The following is a 16,488-nucleotide window of genomic DNA, read 5'->3' on the forward strand; positions in this document are numbered from 1 at the left end:
AAGTTGTTGCCCAGTGGGCCTTAGAAAGTACGCATAAATGGAAAGCATGGCATGATAGTGTTATTCGTTAAGAATAATGGTGTGTATATTATTTTTTTCCTTCGTGTATACTCTGGATGTTGTTATGGATCTTTCTTGACAGAGTAGTATTATACCCCAACAGAGGGAAAAAAAAAAAAAAAAAAAAAAAAAAAAAACCGCATGGCATGCAGAATCTTATTTATGTAGGAGGTTCACAAATAGTTATTTTGATATAAGGTGTTACTTCTATTATAGTATTTCATTAATACATTTAATACTTTAATACCTGTGAGAATTTTAGATTAGGTATATTATAGGTTAGACCAATTAGATCCATTATTTTAAAATATGAAGGAAAAATAACATTTAAAATCTGCATGTGTTTGTTCATAATTTTCAAACGTATCGGAAATTTATTATTATAACTTGAAAGCTGTCAAATCTCTTATGCCCGAAGGCTGATATCATCTCTCAGAATAGACATTTACCAAAGCCTTGTTTAAGTTACCATGCTGCCCTGCTTAAATTTAGCAAAAGAATAATTGAAACTATTATGGTGAATAAGGGAATGAAACTTGTGCTTCTCCTAGTATGGTTCCTTTTATCATAGGGTAATAATACCCTTTTTTAGATAATTTATGGTAATTATGTAAGGTATCGCATTCCACAAGCGTGGTCACAGATGTGGTCATGGTTTATCGAATTATCAAGTTAGTTAGTTAGTAGAAGATCCGTGGTTTGCATCTTGATGAAGGTACATTTGATTGTTCCCGTTTCTAGTTTCTAAAAACCAAGCGTACAATGACGACCTAACTAAACTGTTGTAGACAATAATATGCCAGACTCTCGATTTTTTAGACTGGATCGCACCAAAAGTGGGAAAGAATGTAAGGAATAATAAGCATTCTTCCGTGCGTGCTCTCGGAATGCTAGTGGTTAATACGTCCAGTTTCGATATTTCTAATGATCTCTTCTATTATTTATATGTAAGGGTAAAATGATCTGATTTGTTTTGGCAAAACTTTTTATAAACTATGCCACGCAGCATTTTCATCAACAGTATATCAGCGGATATAATCTGTTTCTTCAATCAGACGTGAGAATAAGCCCTAGAATAATTCCTTTAATTACTTTACTACTCTAGTAAGCTATTTCCCATTATCTATAAGATATTTGAGTATAGGTTTCCTTTTCGAGAAATCTTCTTTTGGAGCAGCTCCAACGTCATTCGCTAGCTGTTGATTTTTCATAAATTAGTTTGTTTCTGGAATTTTTTCTTTCATGCTAACTTACTGCTATTTTAATTATTCCGGTTTTCAGTAGTTTAGTTACTTCGAGCTAAAAGTTTTAAGTAATATAACGAGTCAGTACCTTTGGAAAATTTCCGAAACAGAGCTACATTTAAGAGATAAGAGTGAGTGTCAGTATTATTGGCTTACCATTTATATATGCAATACACTGAAATAAGTTGTTTCATTGTTAAATACTGGTTTGTGGACTCATCATGAATAGCACTTTCTCGTCACCGTTTCAGTGTAACCGGATTTCGATTAAGCTTGGTTTTAGAATATTCATTTCGATCTCATTCTAGCCAGTGTAAACAACGTTGATAGATAAACAAGTAAAAGATAAAAATAAATTTATTTGTAAGTATTACTCGTTAGCTGCATACTAATAATAAGAAAGAAATGAAAGACTGTTATTAACTAAGATGTGCTAATCTGCTGTTGGATAGCAAATTTCATTAAAGATATTAGAGAACTCCCTCACTGCATTTCATTAGACACAGCAATAACTTTCCAACTTTAATCAGTCAATTAACTTCCTTGGGAATAGAGAAGTCGTTTTTGTTTTTCGTTGGCGGCAACGGTAAAGAGTGGCTGGATATTGGATCAGCCGTAGGCAATATGTGTTCGCTCCCTCCTTCACAGAGTGAATGCTACTATCAGTCAGGTCGAGATTTGGACTCTATAGGCATTGGTTGGCACAGAGCCATTTGTCGAGCTCCTTGGATAGCCTTCGGGAATTTTCGACCACCTCCACCTCGCTTTCTGCTGTTTGCCTCTTGCTACGGGAGGACTGAAGGCTTTCGCCTTTTGTCAATCCTCTTTTTACTTTTTTCCCATTTCCAAATACATGGCTTCCTTTAGCAAAAACAAGTGGCTCAAGTTGTGGAGAGTTAGGAATTTTAAAATTTAGGAAGAAGATTGCTTCCATTCGGAAGGCTAAACAACACTGATGAAAAAGCAGTTTTTACTCTTTCGCTGTTCGCAGGAAAACTTGCGTATGTGATTTATTTCGGTGGCTTTAGAATTTATTGCAAAATATTTATAACAAATTGCGCTTATTAATATAAACACATTTTAAATCCTTGGTAAAAAGATTTTGGTAGAGTAGACTGTTAGTATTTTATCTTAGTAAATGTACAAGTAGTACCAAATATCTCATATTTTGACAACTAACTTAATGAATATTGAAATAGACGTGATGAAAACGAGGGTGACTTAGGACAATTTTGAATTTTCCTTCCCTTCTCAATAACCCATCTCATTTTTCAAAATTGTTTCTTCCAAAAATTAAAAATAAAAACTGCAGATGTTTATAAATTTTGAAGTAAAAAGTTAAGCAATATGTAGACAAATTACTTTTTAAAACCGCTCTTGTGAAAAGCATTATCTTATTTTCTTTGAAAAGATATTAATATTTTCCTGAAATTAATTGAAAATTGAATTAGCGAAAATACTTAATCGGAATGAATTCTTTGGTGCTCTGCATTGGTTCTTGATCCCTTCAATGAATGAATAATTCACAGAAATATTTGGCCTAGCTTGAATTGTCAGTTTGGCATCGCCTTATTACTTGAGTAAAGAACGAAACAGCTTCGTATTTATTTCTTATTTTTGTTAATTGAACGGGAGTTGGTTTGTTCCCCTTGAAAAGTCAACTAATTTCCGATCAATGGCAATGATTACTTGTTTTAAATTAATTACTTGCTTTTCATTTATTTCTTTTTACAATTGAAATTTCCTTATTCATGATTTAATTTAAGTCCCCGTTAAACATTTTTAACAATTTACATTCAAGTTATTTTAAAACAATTTTCGGAATTGAGCTTACTAACTATGGATTCACTCTTTTAAGATAATTCTACTAAAATTAATCTTAGGAGATAATATAATCAATATTTCTAAAGTAAATTATTATTAACTTACTTTGCAGCAAGTGCGCAAGTAGTAAAATAACTCGATTTCGCACTAAGTGAATTTAAGATCATATTATATATATATGTAAAAGTAGCAAAACAACATGAATTAGAGAGACCTTAGTGGTCAAGAATTTTACGCATTGATTTGCAAAATTTTTAAAATTTTATAAGTAAGAGGAATGTTATAAAGCTAAAGATAAAAAATACATTCGACACTATAGTTCCTTAGGAAAAATGTAAAATCATGTAACAACTAGAAACAACATTAAAGTAGTAAAAGCTATCTCGTAAAAACTAAATGTAAAAATTACAAATCGAGATGATTTCAAATAAAAAAAAAAAAAAAAGTGAAAGAAAAAATTAAGAAATTTTAACGCACAAACAATTTTAAAAAGAATTCTTGTAAAAATTAAATACACGTCACATACACAGTAAATATGTACAAAAAATTGCAATAAATGGTAAACAGCTCAACTCGAGGTTTGAGCTGGATTTATCAAAGAAAAAGCAGCTCAAAACTCGAACTAAGTTAATAGCTACAGCGCATTTCGTCAAGCGATAATAATTGAGACTATAAACGTAATTTCACTAATAGAATAATCCAACTTAATAATGTAACTCAAGAAATTTTAAAAAACACATTTTTACAATTAAAAGTATAGTTGCTACGCAAAAACAAGTAATTCGGACAGCCTACATGAAAACAGATGTTTCGGTGCACAAAACAAAAAGTTTACTTTTGGTATCACTCGGCAAAAAGACTCTGAAAGCGTAGAAACTGATTAAAGTTTTTGTGGACGCTATGCTGAGTCAATACATGGAATAATTTAATAACTTAAACGATAATTCCAGAATGTATTAACCATGATTTAATTAGCAATAATAAAATAAAACGTTACTTTGTTGTTGCGAAGCTTAGTTTCTCTAGATTGACAACAAATCCACTATTCTGCTAAGTTTCAAATGTAAACAAATATGGCTGCTATGGTAAAAGTTAGGCTTAGCCGCACTTAAACAACTTTAAAATTCTTGGTAATTCAACAACTATAACATGCAGGTTAACTAAAGCATAAAAACCTCAACCGGAAGATAAGAACAACATAATTCAATCATTTTTAAAGCAAAAAAATGCACAATTTTCAAACATATAAGAAAAAAGAAACTGAGCCGAGTAACAGAGTGGATATATAGTGAGCTCATATATATATATGTATAATTATTTAGACCAAATTGGTCATACGGTATTGTACTAACTACATTGCTTGTTAATTTTATATGTATACATATATCTATTTAGATAGTTTTGGTGCGTTCGATTGCAACCAAAAAAGGTGCACATGTTATAGCAGTCCCATATAGAAAATTTCAACGTTCTGAGGATATTCGTTTTTGAGTTATGCTAGATACATACATATATACGTAGACACGTACGTACAGACGCTACGAAAAAATCTCTTTTGAAACCATTTTAAATCAATTTTATAATTGGGGGAAAAGATGTCCTTTATTCTGTCCTTACGTACAGAATGTATTTTCAAGGGAGAAATTGGGGACAAAACCCCATATCAGGAAACTATTATATCTGACAGTGGCAGAGAGAATACTTCTCTACGCAGCAGTCATATGGGCACAACCAATGAGCAGCCGAAAGACCAAGCTACTGACCACAATTCAACGGCCGTTTGCATTAAACATCTGCGGAGGTTATCGCACAACAGCGTCCAGCGCCGCCACGATACTTGCAGGCCTGCTGCCATTACACATAAAGGCAGAGGCTACCTATGTACGAATCATCCATCACAGGCAAGAAGCCACATATGCAGGTACGTTCAGAACAACAGACTATGAACTCCCTGGCAGTGTGCAACACATCCACCCTGCCATCAAGGGTAGAGGGAACCATGTCAAAATCCAACATCAGCAATCGCACTCCAGACAACACACTTCCTCTGCGATTACACAACTGTTCACTGATGGATCAAAACACGATCAGGGAGTGGGCTGCACGTTTGCTCACTACGAACATGGCGCACTAGTAAAGGAATGGAAAGGACATCTCACTAACAGCAATAGTATCTTCCAAGCAGAGGCACTAGCAATATTGAATGCGCTACGACATGCCCTCAACTTTTCCCTTACCAATGCGACTCTCTTCACGGACAGCATGTCAGTGCTACACGCACTCAGGGATCATCACCACACTTCACCCATCATCATAGATATACAGCAACTTTTACGCAATAATCACCAAGCCCGCTTTAACATGGTATGGGTGAAAGGACACTCCGACAACGAAGGGAATGACGTCGCAGACCGACTGGCTAATGAGGCTGCCAACAACATCCACGCTCAAGCTATAAGAGCCCCTACCCCCGTCTCACACCTCAAGAAAACTCTGCCTAATATCTGTAAAGAAAAGTGGCAAGAAGAATGGAATAGTGGCGACACAGGGAGAAGGACGTATAACTTCCTACCAAAGGTAGACATGGAACGTTTTATAACAATAGCCCCACTGACACAGTACATAACGGGTCATGGCTCATTTCCATCTTATTTTATGCGTCATGGCATCTCAGCATCTGACAATTGTGTCTGTGGCATGCTAGGTTCTCCCGAACACTACCTATTTGACTGCGGTCTAACAACAAACCACCACTTACCACATCCAACGAATGATAGAACACTTTACTATCGTTTCATAATCAAACACCCGCCAGCTATAAGGAGTATCTGCGCAGTTGTACAGCAAATCAATTTGTAAATGATAAAAATTATGATAGAGGAATCAAAATAGTGACATGTATAATTTGAAACATATATAGTATTCAGTTTTTAAGTCATAAAAATTAAACTCAATTATATTATTGCTAGTGCATAAAAGCTTTCTTTACCTAAACTGGGACTAGAAAGCAAAACGGAAGATAAAATATACTTGTCCTTGAAAAGCCAATTTGCAGTTTCAAATTTAAAGGCTCATTTTTTAAACATTTTAATAAATCTTTATTTTAAAGATTTTTATTATCACTTACCAGAATGATAGCTTACAGGTTTTCCAAAAAATTCTTAGTTATCTCACATTTTTGGATATATGATAAATAATGACCGTGTAGAGTTTTTTAACTATACTTTATTCACTCCCTTTGATTAATTTTTTATGTTGATGGGGTATCTTTGTTCAATTTCCTATATTTTTAAGAATTTCATGATATTCATATCGAAGCAAAATCAGATGAAGCTATTATTCATATGGCGATATATGTTTAAGATGTTTATTTGTTATATTATAAATAAAACTTTATCAATATGTTCACTACGCAATTAATTCATTCAGTAAAGCAAATGTGGAAACGAAAGAAAAAAGAAAAAAGGCACAAAAGCTAATAACGCAATTTCGAAAATTCAAAGAAACCGCTAGGGAAACGTCGTGGGAAATTCTCATCCCTAGAAAACATTCTAAATCGAATGATATACAATTTCGGAAGAAACAAGGAGTAAAAAATAAGAAATACTTCGAATTTCCTCCTATCACCGATAGTGAGTAGATATTTTTTGATAGTCACTTTATGATATTTTGTTGTTATCCGAGTTACTTACTTTATTTAGTTTCTTGTAGAAGTTCTATTTTAAGAGAGTAATTGGTGCTGCATTGACTTAGACTCGATCCATGCGATCTGCTATTTTTAATTTACTTATTTTCCGATTTCGTTTCCTTTGCTTTTTGCTGATATCAGTAAAACGAGTTTACTCTGACAATAAAAACTCCGGACCGTCTGTCATCTCTTGTTAGATTTAGATTTCTGCTATACAAATAAAGCCAAAGTAATGAAGTAGATCTAGAGAGATAAAAAGATTGCCCGTAAGGCATGGTCTAGTTTTACTCTTTAGTTTAATAATTACAGAAAGTCTCACTTTTTGATCGTTCTTAAGATTAGAAGAAATTTAAAAATGGGATGTATTAAGTAAAATAAATATTGTAAGCGCATAATTTGCTATGAAATTATATGACCACAAATTTATATATCTTAGCTATAAATAACGTTACTAATATCAAAATGTTATTTAATAATCACTCTATATACATACTGGCTTCGAATTTCAATGGATACAAGCGAAAATAATCTTATATTAGAAAGGGCGAAGAGAAAAAGATGTGTGTGCCGGGGACGCAGTCAGCTGATCAGTGTTCACGTTTACAGAGTGTTAAATGTTGCCAGCTATTTGTATATTCACTATTCATATTTGGGATATAAAATGAAGAAATTATCAGAATGATGAAGATATCCGGATTTGCTCCAGATATCTTCAGTTTTAGAAACTGTTACTGCCTGGATTTGTAAAGAATGCTGTTATTTTTTGTTTAACTTTGCTGGTCCTATAGGATTTTATTCAGAAAGTTCATACGATCTGTTTAGACGCAAAAATTCTGACCCATTATTTGAAAACGCTGCAAAAAATCAAAATGTTTAATTTAATTATTCTTTGTGTTGAATCTGAGGATGATAACGATTCATAGAGGGAAATTAAAAAATATCCAACGACACTTATTTTGGAAAACGGGTACGACATATAAGACAGGTAATATTTATTTTTATAAGATTTTATTTAGTTCACTCATGTTATTTCACTGTGGGTAGAATTTTGTCATAGATTTTTATCCTACTTTCTGGTACGCTATTGAGCTCAAATTTTCGACACAGTTCACGAGCTCAAATTTTGCATTGTTTGTTGATAAGAATGAACGAGGTGAAACAATTTTTTTCAAAACTCGATTCAGAATTTTTTTTTTTTTTTTTTTTAAAGTTAACATTCAAACGATTTTTCTCACATATCTTCGTTTAAAACGAACATGGTGTAGACCAGAATTTTACTGTCTACACCATCCAATACAGCGAATAAAAAAATATATATATATATATATATATATATATATATAATAAAATATAACTTTCAATAAAACTTGTATCAAAACTGTAATTTAATTTCTGAATTCAGGGTAAAATATTATCATTTAAAAACGAATTGGATATAAAGTTTTAAAATTTTCACTTCGCTCAGTTTTAAAATTAGAATGATAAAAAATATTAATGAAGTAATTTCCTGGAATTAAAAAAAAAAAAAAAAAAAATAGTGTGTTGCAGTCTGAAGCAGACGGGGTAAAAAGAGTTTTCAGTTTGCCATCTTGTCCCCGTTAATGACGAATTGGTGATATTCGTTTTGTTATTTTAGCTTCAAAGAAACAGCTCGTTAATTAACATTGTTATCACATCCATTTTACGAAATTACACTCATGTCCATAAATTAAGGATAATTCGGAGTCACGCGGAAATCGAACTCTAAAATAAATATATCACCTGTAAAATCACTACACACATCTTCAAGAATCATATGCAAATTTTAGGAAGTAACCAGATGACACCGATGGTACGTCACAATGACGATAGTGCAAGAGAGATATATAAGGAGTACAGGCAAAGAAGTAAAATTGTTCGCAAGCGCTTTATAAGCATTTCAGTGCAATAATTGAATAAATATGACAGAAAGGACGCATTTGGATGATTTTTTACGTGGTAGAATTATCGGCCGTCTGGAATGTGGGCGTACCCAACTGGAAGTATCAGACGAACTTGGAATTGCCCACAGTATCATCTCCAGGCTTTGGCAACGATTCCAAGATGATGATAATGTGAGTAGACGTTACAGCACAGGTCGCCCCATAGTTACAACCCCGAATGAGGACCGGTATTTGGCAGTTACTGCCAAAAGAAACAGGCGGAGCATAGCCTCAGACCTGTCTCGTCAGCTCTCTTCAGCCACTGGTACGACAATTTCAAGGCAGACCGTGTACAGACGCTTAGGGCAGATTGGTCTATATGCTCGTAGACCTGTCAGATGCGTTCCACTTACTGCAACTTACTGTCGCCTGCGGTTAGCCTGGAGTAGAGAGCATGCATTGTGGACACCGCAACAGTGGGCTTGTGTGATGTTTTCCGACGATTCCAGGTTTAGCTTACAATCTGATTCTCGCCGGACTTTCATATGGAGAGCTCCAGGTACCCGTTACCACCAAGAAAACATCATTGAACGACACCGTTACGGTGGTGCAGGAGTACTCGTTTGGGGTGGAATTATTCTGGGTTCCAGAACTGACCTGCATGTTCAAATTGGAACCATGACAAGCCAAATCTATCGGGACGTCATTCTGGAACAACATGTACGTTTGTTTCGGGCGCCATGGGCGCACAATTTGTGTTTATGGATGACAACGCCCGTCCTCACCGTGCAAACATCGTAAGCGAATGCCTTAATCGGAGGATATCACCCGTATGGACTGGCCGGCGTTCTTACCGGACTTGAATCCAGTAGAGCACGTGTGGGACATGCTTGGCCGACGAGTTGCAGCTCGTCTATCTCCTCCTACATGTCTACCGGAACTTCGGAGAGCATTGCTTTTTGAGTGGTGTAATATCCGCCAAGATCAGATCGATAATTTGATACATACATTGATATATACATAAGGCATTTTGTTACAAAATTTATCATGAGTGCCCCACGCTGTTATGATTGGCACCGAACGTTATCACCTAAAAGTGTCCATTTAGTAACTAAATCTACAATTATTTGATAGCACCTATAACGAGTTAAATTTGAAAAGACATTTTATGCATGGTTATTTACCATGTTTTACTGTATGTATTACTATGAATGTCAGAAACACAGCAGGCATTTATGAATCGGACTATCACTTCCTAACACAAGTATATGTATATAACATAAGCACTTGTACTTATGAAGCACATAAATCCAATCAAATTAATTCAGACAGTTGATAAAAATATTTCATTCCGGTCATATTTATAAAAGAGCAAAGCTTTCATAACAGCTAGTCATTTTTTACTTGACTCATAGTATATGTTATAAAAGTCAATTTTTCTTATTTATATAAAACAGCAGTGACTTAGGTCACTAATGATCAGAAGTGAAGCCCACATCCTGTAATTCTTCCCAGCTCTTTCCTTTCTTTTCTCGACTCTCTTTGTGTCCTCTTAAGCTTTCATCCATGACAGACACAAGTGGTTTCCATTGAGGACATGGTCCTGAAAGTTCTGAGCCCATCTTGATTAGTTTCGTGGCGCGAAATTCTGTGGAATTTTGCCACATGGAGAAAATTGGATCGAATGATTTGTCTTTTATCATCCTATGGGGTATTTTTTAAAGTTACTTAGGTCTTGGAATGTACTTTCAGTTAATAAAAAGAGAAAAATGTCTTCCTAAAAAAGGCAGGATTTAGGGAATCAAGTCTAGCAGCTTCATCTTTAGTTTGAGTTAGCTTTCACGCAAGTTAGTTATTGCTTTCTTTTAGAAGAGCGAAAACAAATACTGAACTTCAAGGTAAAAGATAAAAAGGACGTAAAGACGGGAAGCGCCTTTCAATAACTTTATGTTACGGGAGTTTCATTCGCAATTATCTTTCATCAGGGTACAAAAATCAGCCACTATTAATGGTTTTTCAATAGCAATATTAATTTCAAATTGCCTGCTTTAAATAATTTTGCCCTAAATACTTATATTTACATTGAGAATTTATCTAATATAACATAATTGAGTTCCAGTTCCCATTATTTTGCAGCAATACACCAATATTATATACTACATGATCTTTTCTTAGTTGTTTAATAGCTGAACTTCAACGATACTCTAATACTGCAAAGTATCATTACACGTATATAAATAGATAAACATTAGAGTGCATTCTAATATCTATCCATTTCTATACATTATAGTACTGTAAGGTATTTCTCCCGGCTTCCTAGTGTGGGTAGTGGTGTAGTGGTTCTGCACACTGGGCCAGAGGTCATTTCCAGAGGTCCGTGGTTCGATTCTCAGCGAAGACGGTTGCTAATTTTTCATCTCTCTTGCTTCCAAAAAATCCTACAGTGGCGTCTCTACAGTGACTACAGTGGCTCTACAGTGGCGCCCGAACTAAAAGCGTTGTGGATGATGACCCTTCACACCCAGGATTTGGCGATTGGGTCGCCTAAGAACCCCAGTCGCCCTTTAAAAAGGGGTAGTGGGTAAGGTATTTCTCCCGTCTTCCAAGCGTGACTTCGTGGTGTAATGGTCAGCACACTAAGCCGGTATTTCAGAGGTCCGTGGTTCGATTCCCGGCGAAGGTGCTGCTAATTTTTCATCTCTTCCGCTTCCAAAAATCGTAATGTCTCTACAGTACAATTCTTATAATTTAGAGATTACTCTTATGTACTTATGATAACCGATTTAACATTATAATAATAGAAATATTAGTTCAGAGTTGAACTCTGTCAACCTTTGCTCTCAAGTATTACACTTTATTTTGTCCAAATATCCTGACTTTAGCGTACTACAATCATAAATTAATAATAAATGTAAATCATAATTCCTTAAAATAAATTGTTTTCCTTCAGTTACATTTTAAAAATCAAATTATTCATAGTGATAAACTAGATTGATTCTTAAAAATATTCCACTTAACTGAACTACACGTACTTACTATTTACAAAAGTAATTATAAAAATACAATCAGCTCATTATAGACTGTAGAGAAGTACTTCAGCTGAAATTAAATCGCATTACATATTTTAAATTAAGAATTGAAGTAGGACAATAAAATGCAATAATGAAATGATTAAAACAAGCTTATCAACTTAATTCAAAAAATCTTTACTACTTTTCAGTTAGCAAATTTTGTAAGATTTACGAAGCCTAATACTCTGAAGTCGTTTCTTGAATTAAAAAAGGACATAGTAGTAAAGATATATTGGAAAAAATTTTCGTGTGATTAATCGCAAAGCACACGGGGCTATTAAACCAAAGGAATGGGATGCCTTCATGGAGGACTTTGTTAAGGAAAGCAGATTATATCCACATTACACAAGGGGATTAATACGAAAGCGAGCATGCAGCCCGCCTGTTCGCCGGAATTACAAGGCCAAGTCAAATTACCAGTGTTACCATCAAGTTATCGGTGCTACCAGATCAAATTAAATCCATATAAAGTTTTGCACATTTTCAGAAAATCTTTATACAGGTAAAATACTTAAATATTAATTAAAACGCTAAAAATTTTTCTTTTCTAAAGATGGTGTAAAACTAGAAAGGGAATTCACATAAAATAATCAGTAGCTGAAGGAAAGCAATGTTAAGTTATAACAGTCGAAAGTTTTATTTTAATTTATACCGAAGATAAATGTAGTTCAAATCTATTTACTTTTCAATAATAGGATAAATAAAACACATTTAAGAGCATTTTAAAAATCAATTAAATAAAATATAAAACTTTATTTAAAGAATTCAATGCGAGAAAATTTGACTGACATTATTTATGTGCTGTTTTTTATAAGCATACTCTGTGGTCATCTTCTCCTTCATATGCTACAATTTAGGCAAATATGCTAATATTCTAAATTGTTCTCGATCAAGCATATCCAATCTTTAGAATACAATTATTATTTTGATTATTACGTTCGTAAAGAACATAATAATCAAAGTCGTAAGAATAAGTCGTAAAGTTCAGTCGTAAAGAACATTTTAACGTTTTAGTACTTCAGTAGAATTTAACAAATTTTATCAAAGCAGTTTTGAGTCTTGTAAATAGAGTAATTTAGCGATACTCGATTTATGATCCACAGAGCTCATAGCAGGTCAGTGAGTGTCTTCGAAGAATACTAAACGTGGAAAAGATACGAAATTTGCGCTGGAGGTATTAAATAATAACCTCATTTAACGAGCATGGTTTCCTTTCATCGGATCATTTATCAACATTCCAAAAACGTGTTTATAAAATAATACATTCACGCATTTTATAAGGTAATGTAATGTAATATACGAGTGTGCTACAACCCTCCTGGCTGATAATCGTTATCGCAGCACACCGAACCACAGACAAACAAAATACAATTAAAAGATTAAAACAGAAATACAGTTAAAAAACATTCCCAGTATTTTTCTTTTGCCATTTATGAAGTTCATCTGTTTATTGCGGCAGTAGAAATCCTTTATGTTACCATGTTTTTCCCATTGTTTAGATGCATTTTATAAGGTATTTTCTCCTTTCCACATGCCTTCGCGGTGTAACTAGAAGCACACTCGACGTGTATTCGGAAGGTCTGGAGTTCGAATCCCGGTGACGGCAACAGCACATTTTCATATTCCTGCATCCACACAACCAAATGATTCTACAGCTTTATCAAACTTATTAATACAAAAATCAATTAATATACCAACCAAATTTCTTTTTAATGTAGTATAATCTATGCGAGCCAAAATATCCAATACATAAAATAAAAACTAACTAGATTCCAAAGCGATATAGAGTGCAGAAAATATGTTATATTACATTAACTCTGCGAAACTCGTACTGTATACACTGTAAAAGATACGCTCGATTATATTAAACTGCGCTGAAGAAGTTAGGTCACGTTGTTCAAGATTTCTCAGCAAATCTGATACCGATACTGAGAAGTATACTGATACCGATGCTGATACTGATACAGCAGTAATAATCATAGTAGTAACCTGCTTTCTAAGGCTAGTCAAATACTTCCTTATGCTTTTTAAAATGCATTTATAAGATTAACTTTCTCTTTAAATGCACTAATTTTATTTTATTTACTTATTTCATAGCCACAGTGCTAAGACGGTGTTAATATCTTTATGTGCTCCTTAGAAGCTTTCATAGTAGACTAAAAATCAAGAAAACCGCACTCGATAAACTACTGTAATTATTATTTCGTTATTAATTCAGTTTCTTTCTCATTATGTAGAAATTAACTGCGTTTAATATTAATGGAACGGAGAAGAATAAATAAAGCGCGTTATTAATATTAAGAATGCTGTAAGCGACACTAGCAGTATGTAAATAAGCAGTCATATTGATACTTTCACCTTACTGATTTTCATTAAATTAACAGAAATTTTTTAAAAGATACAGAGATAACTAATCACTGGTTGTAAAATGGCACTTTATCAGTCTGCTTATTATAGTAAAACTCGGTGATATTTCATATATATCATTGTTAAGCATAATGCAGCATTTTGTTCCTAAATACTTTTAAATATTACATGTCAAAATGCTACGTTATTTTGCTTAAAGAGGCATTAATAATTTTTAAGCACATAAAAAATCATTTTTAAACACCTTTACATGATTTAGCATATGCGTAGCAATGGTTAGCGAAATATAATACAATTTTCATAAATATTTATGGATGTTAATTCTGTGAATTTGCAAGAATTTTATGAAATATTTAACTAAATTTTTGCTACCACAATAACTTTATTCTTCTAAAATTTTCATCTCTTTTACTTATTTATTTATTTTAATTTTTGCTATAGAAACAAACGCTTTGACGAAATTCATATCATCGTAAACAAAAAATAATATCGCTCTTTCGAATTTTGATTAAATTCAACATATATTTCTTTTTTTAAGTCAGAATTCAAGCGTTAATTATAAAGTTTAAAAAAGAATTCAGGTATAAAAGAGATTAAATATATTATTAAGGATCGTTCCACTGCACTGCAAATTCCACTACTTTTTTCGTCCCCCCTTTCTTTTTTTGTGTTATTAAAAACATTTTCATCTTTGTTTTCAACCGCAGAAATGAAGTTTTATTTCAACATTTTGACAAATACCATGAAACATGGCGAAAGAAAGGAATAAAATGTAATCCCACTGCAGAAGAGGGAGATTTTTTTCCTGTTTTAGTTTCCACTAAAATATTCATGCTAAGATTACGTTCTAAAATATATTTTCTTGCATTCCGAATTTTTTAGGACTGCTTCATTTTCTTTTCCTTTCTATCAAGCAATTTTTCACTTTTCATTACTTTTGTATTCGAAGGAATGAAATAATAAAATGACGTCTGACGTAGGTTGAGTAGTGACTTTCATTTATGCCTTTTCCTTTCTTTATATTTACTTTTATTTTTCCTTTTAACTCGATCACGGTGTGTCTTAAAAATTTCATTTACTTACAAAGTTACGAATTCTTTTCTAATTCGGCGGCTCTGCTCAAAATTATCTCTTTCACCTGCATAATCTGAGAATTTACGATGAAAATTCCACACGCTCAGAAAATGGCCCAAAATCCTTCCCCAACCATTCCAGAATTAACATATTTTTGATAGATATATTTTCAAATTTTCACTAAAGGAGATAGGAGATTAGACTGCAGAATATATTTAATTCGAAGAAATGCAGGAAGGAGAGGAAGAGCATTCGTATAAAAGAAACCTTGCATTGAATTTCAAAAATAAATTCTGCCTCGAAATGACATACTATTTACCGTTATGCAAAGCAGCACGTTAAGTTATATATGCTAATCCTTTTTTGGGATTATATATATAGATATATATACACACACAACATTCATAAAAAACTGCTGAAGAAATGAAAAAAAAAATTTCTAAAATTATTCAAATGTCGCAATCGCTTGAATAAGTTAGTAATAAGCATTCTCTTATTTATGCTCATTATTTAATCATTCAAAACAGCGTCCGTCGTCAGTAGACCTGAGGTAAGATTACAAAAATACTATTATTGTTGATCACAGACTTCCTCATGGGTATATATTTCCGTATCTTTCCTGATAACATTACCAGATCAGACTCCTATAAATTCTATTAAGACATTTTATTAAATGGATATCTGACCTAAACCATTCTTGCGAAGTAATTTTTTATTACTTTAAATTTTAAATGCATTATATCAGATTCATAGCAACTTTTCTCTGCCTAAGAATACATAGTAAGAAATAATAGTAGACTGAATTCTAATCCTCCATTGTTGAAAACAAAATAAGCAATAGCATGCTATAAAAATCCTGTTTTCAAAATTCCTTTATAAATATATATATTAATTTTACTTTGAGACGAAAACAATATGCCTGTAGATCAATAATATGCTTTTCATCCCAAGAAAGCAACATGCTGTAAAAATGATAAGGAAAATGAATAAAAAAATAACATTTCTATAGGACAAGAACCAAAAAATAGCATAATGAAAATACTTTTGCGTTATGTATATATTTCCTTTTATTCAAGACTTGCTCAATAAATACAATATTTATCCAATTAGATACATATATTTTTAGTTTATTATTGCAAATAATTATTCATTAGAGCGAAGACTACAGAGGGATAAATTTTCTTACTATTTTACTCGTGAAAATGAACTTATTCTAATATGAAGTCCAAGAAAATAATACTTAAATATGCAATATGCTG

At 32.9% G+C, this 16,488-nt stretch overlaps 1 protein-coding gene across 2 annotated transcripts in view; it reads right to left on the minus strand.

The window, feature by feature from the left end:
- The window catches only part of LOC118182690 (zwei Ig domain protein zig-8-like), a 428,387-nt gene that overhangs the window by 51,176 nt on the left and 360,723 nt on the right, over positions 1-16,488 (minus strand). The gene's annotated exons all lie outside the window — the stretch shown is intronic.

The sequence above is a fragment of the Stegodyphus dumicola genome, chromosome 6 (assembly GCF_044657685.1).
Source record: "Stegodyphus dumicola isolate Sdum_Otavi_A_Nest chromosome 6, ASM4465768v1".
Classification (NCBI taxonomy): Eukaryota; Metazoa; Arthropoda; class Arachnida; order Araneae; family Eresidae; genus Stegodyphus; species Stegodyphus dumicola.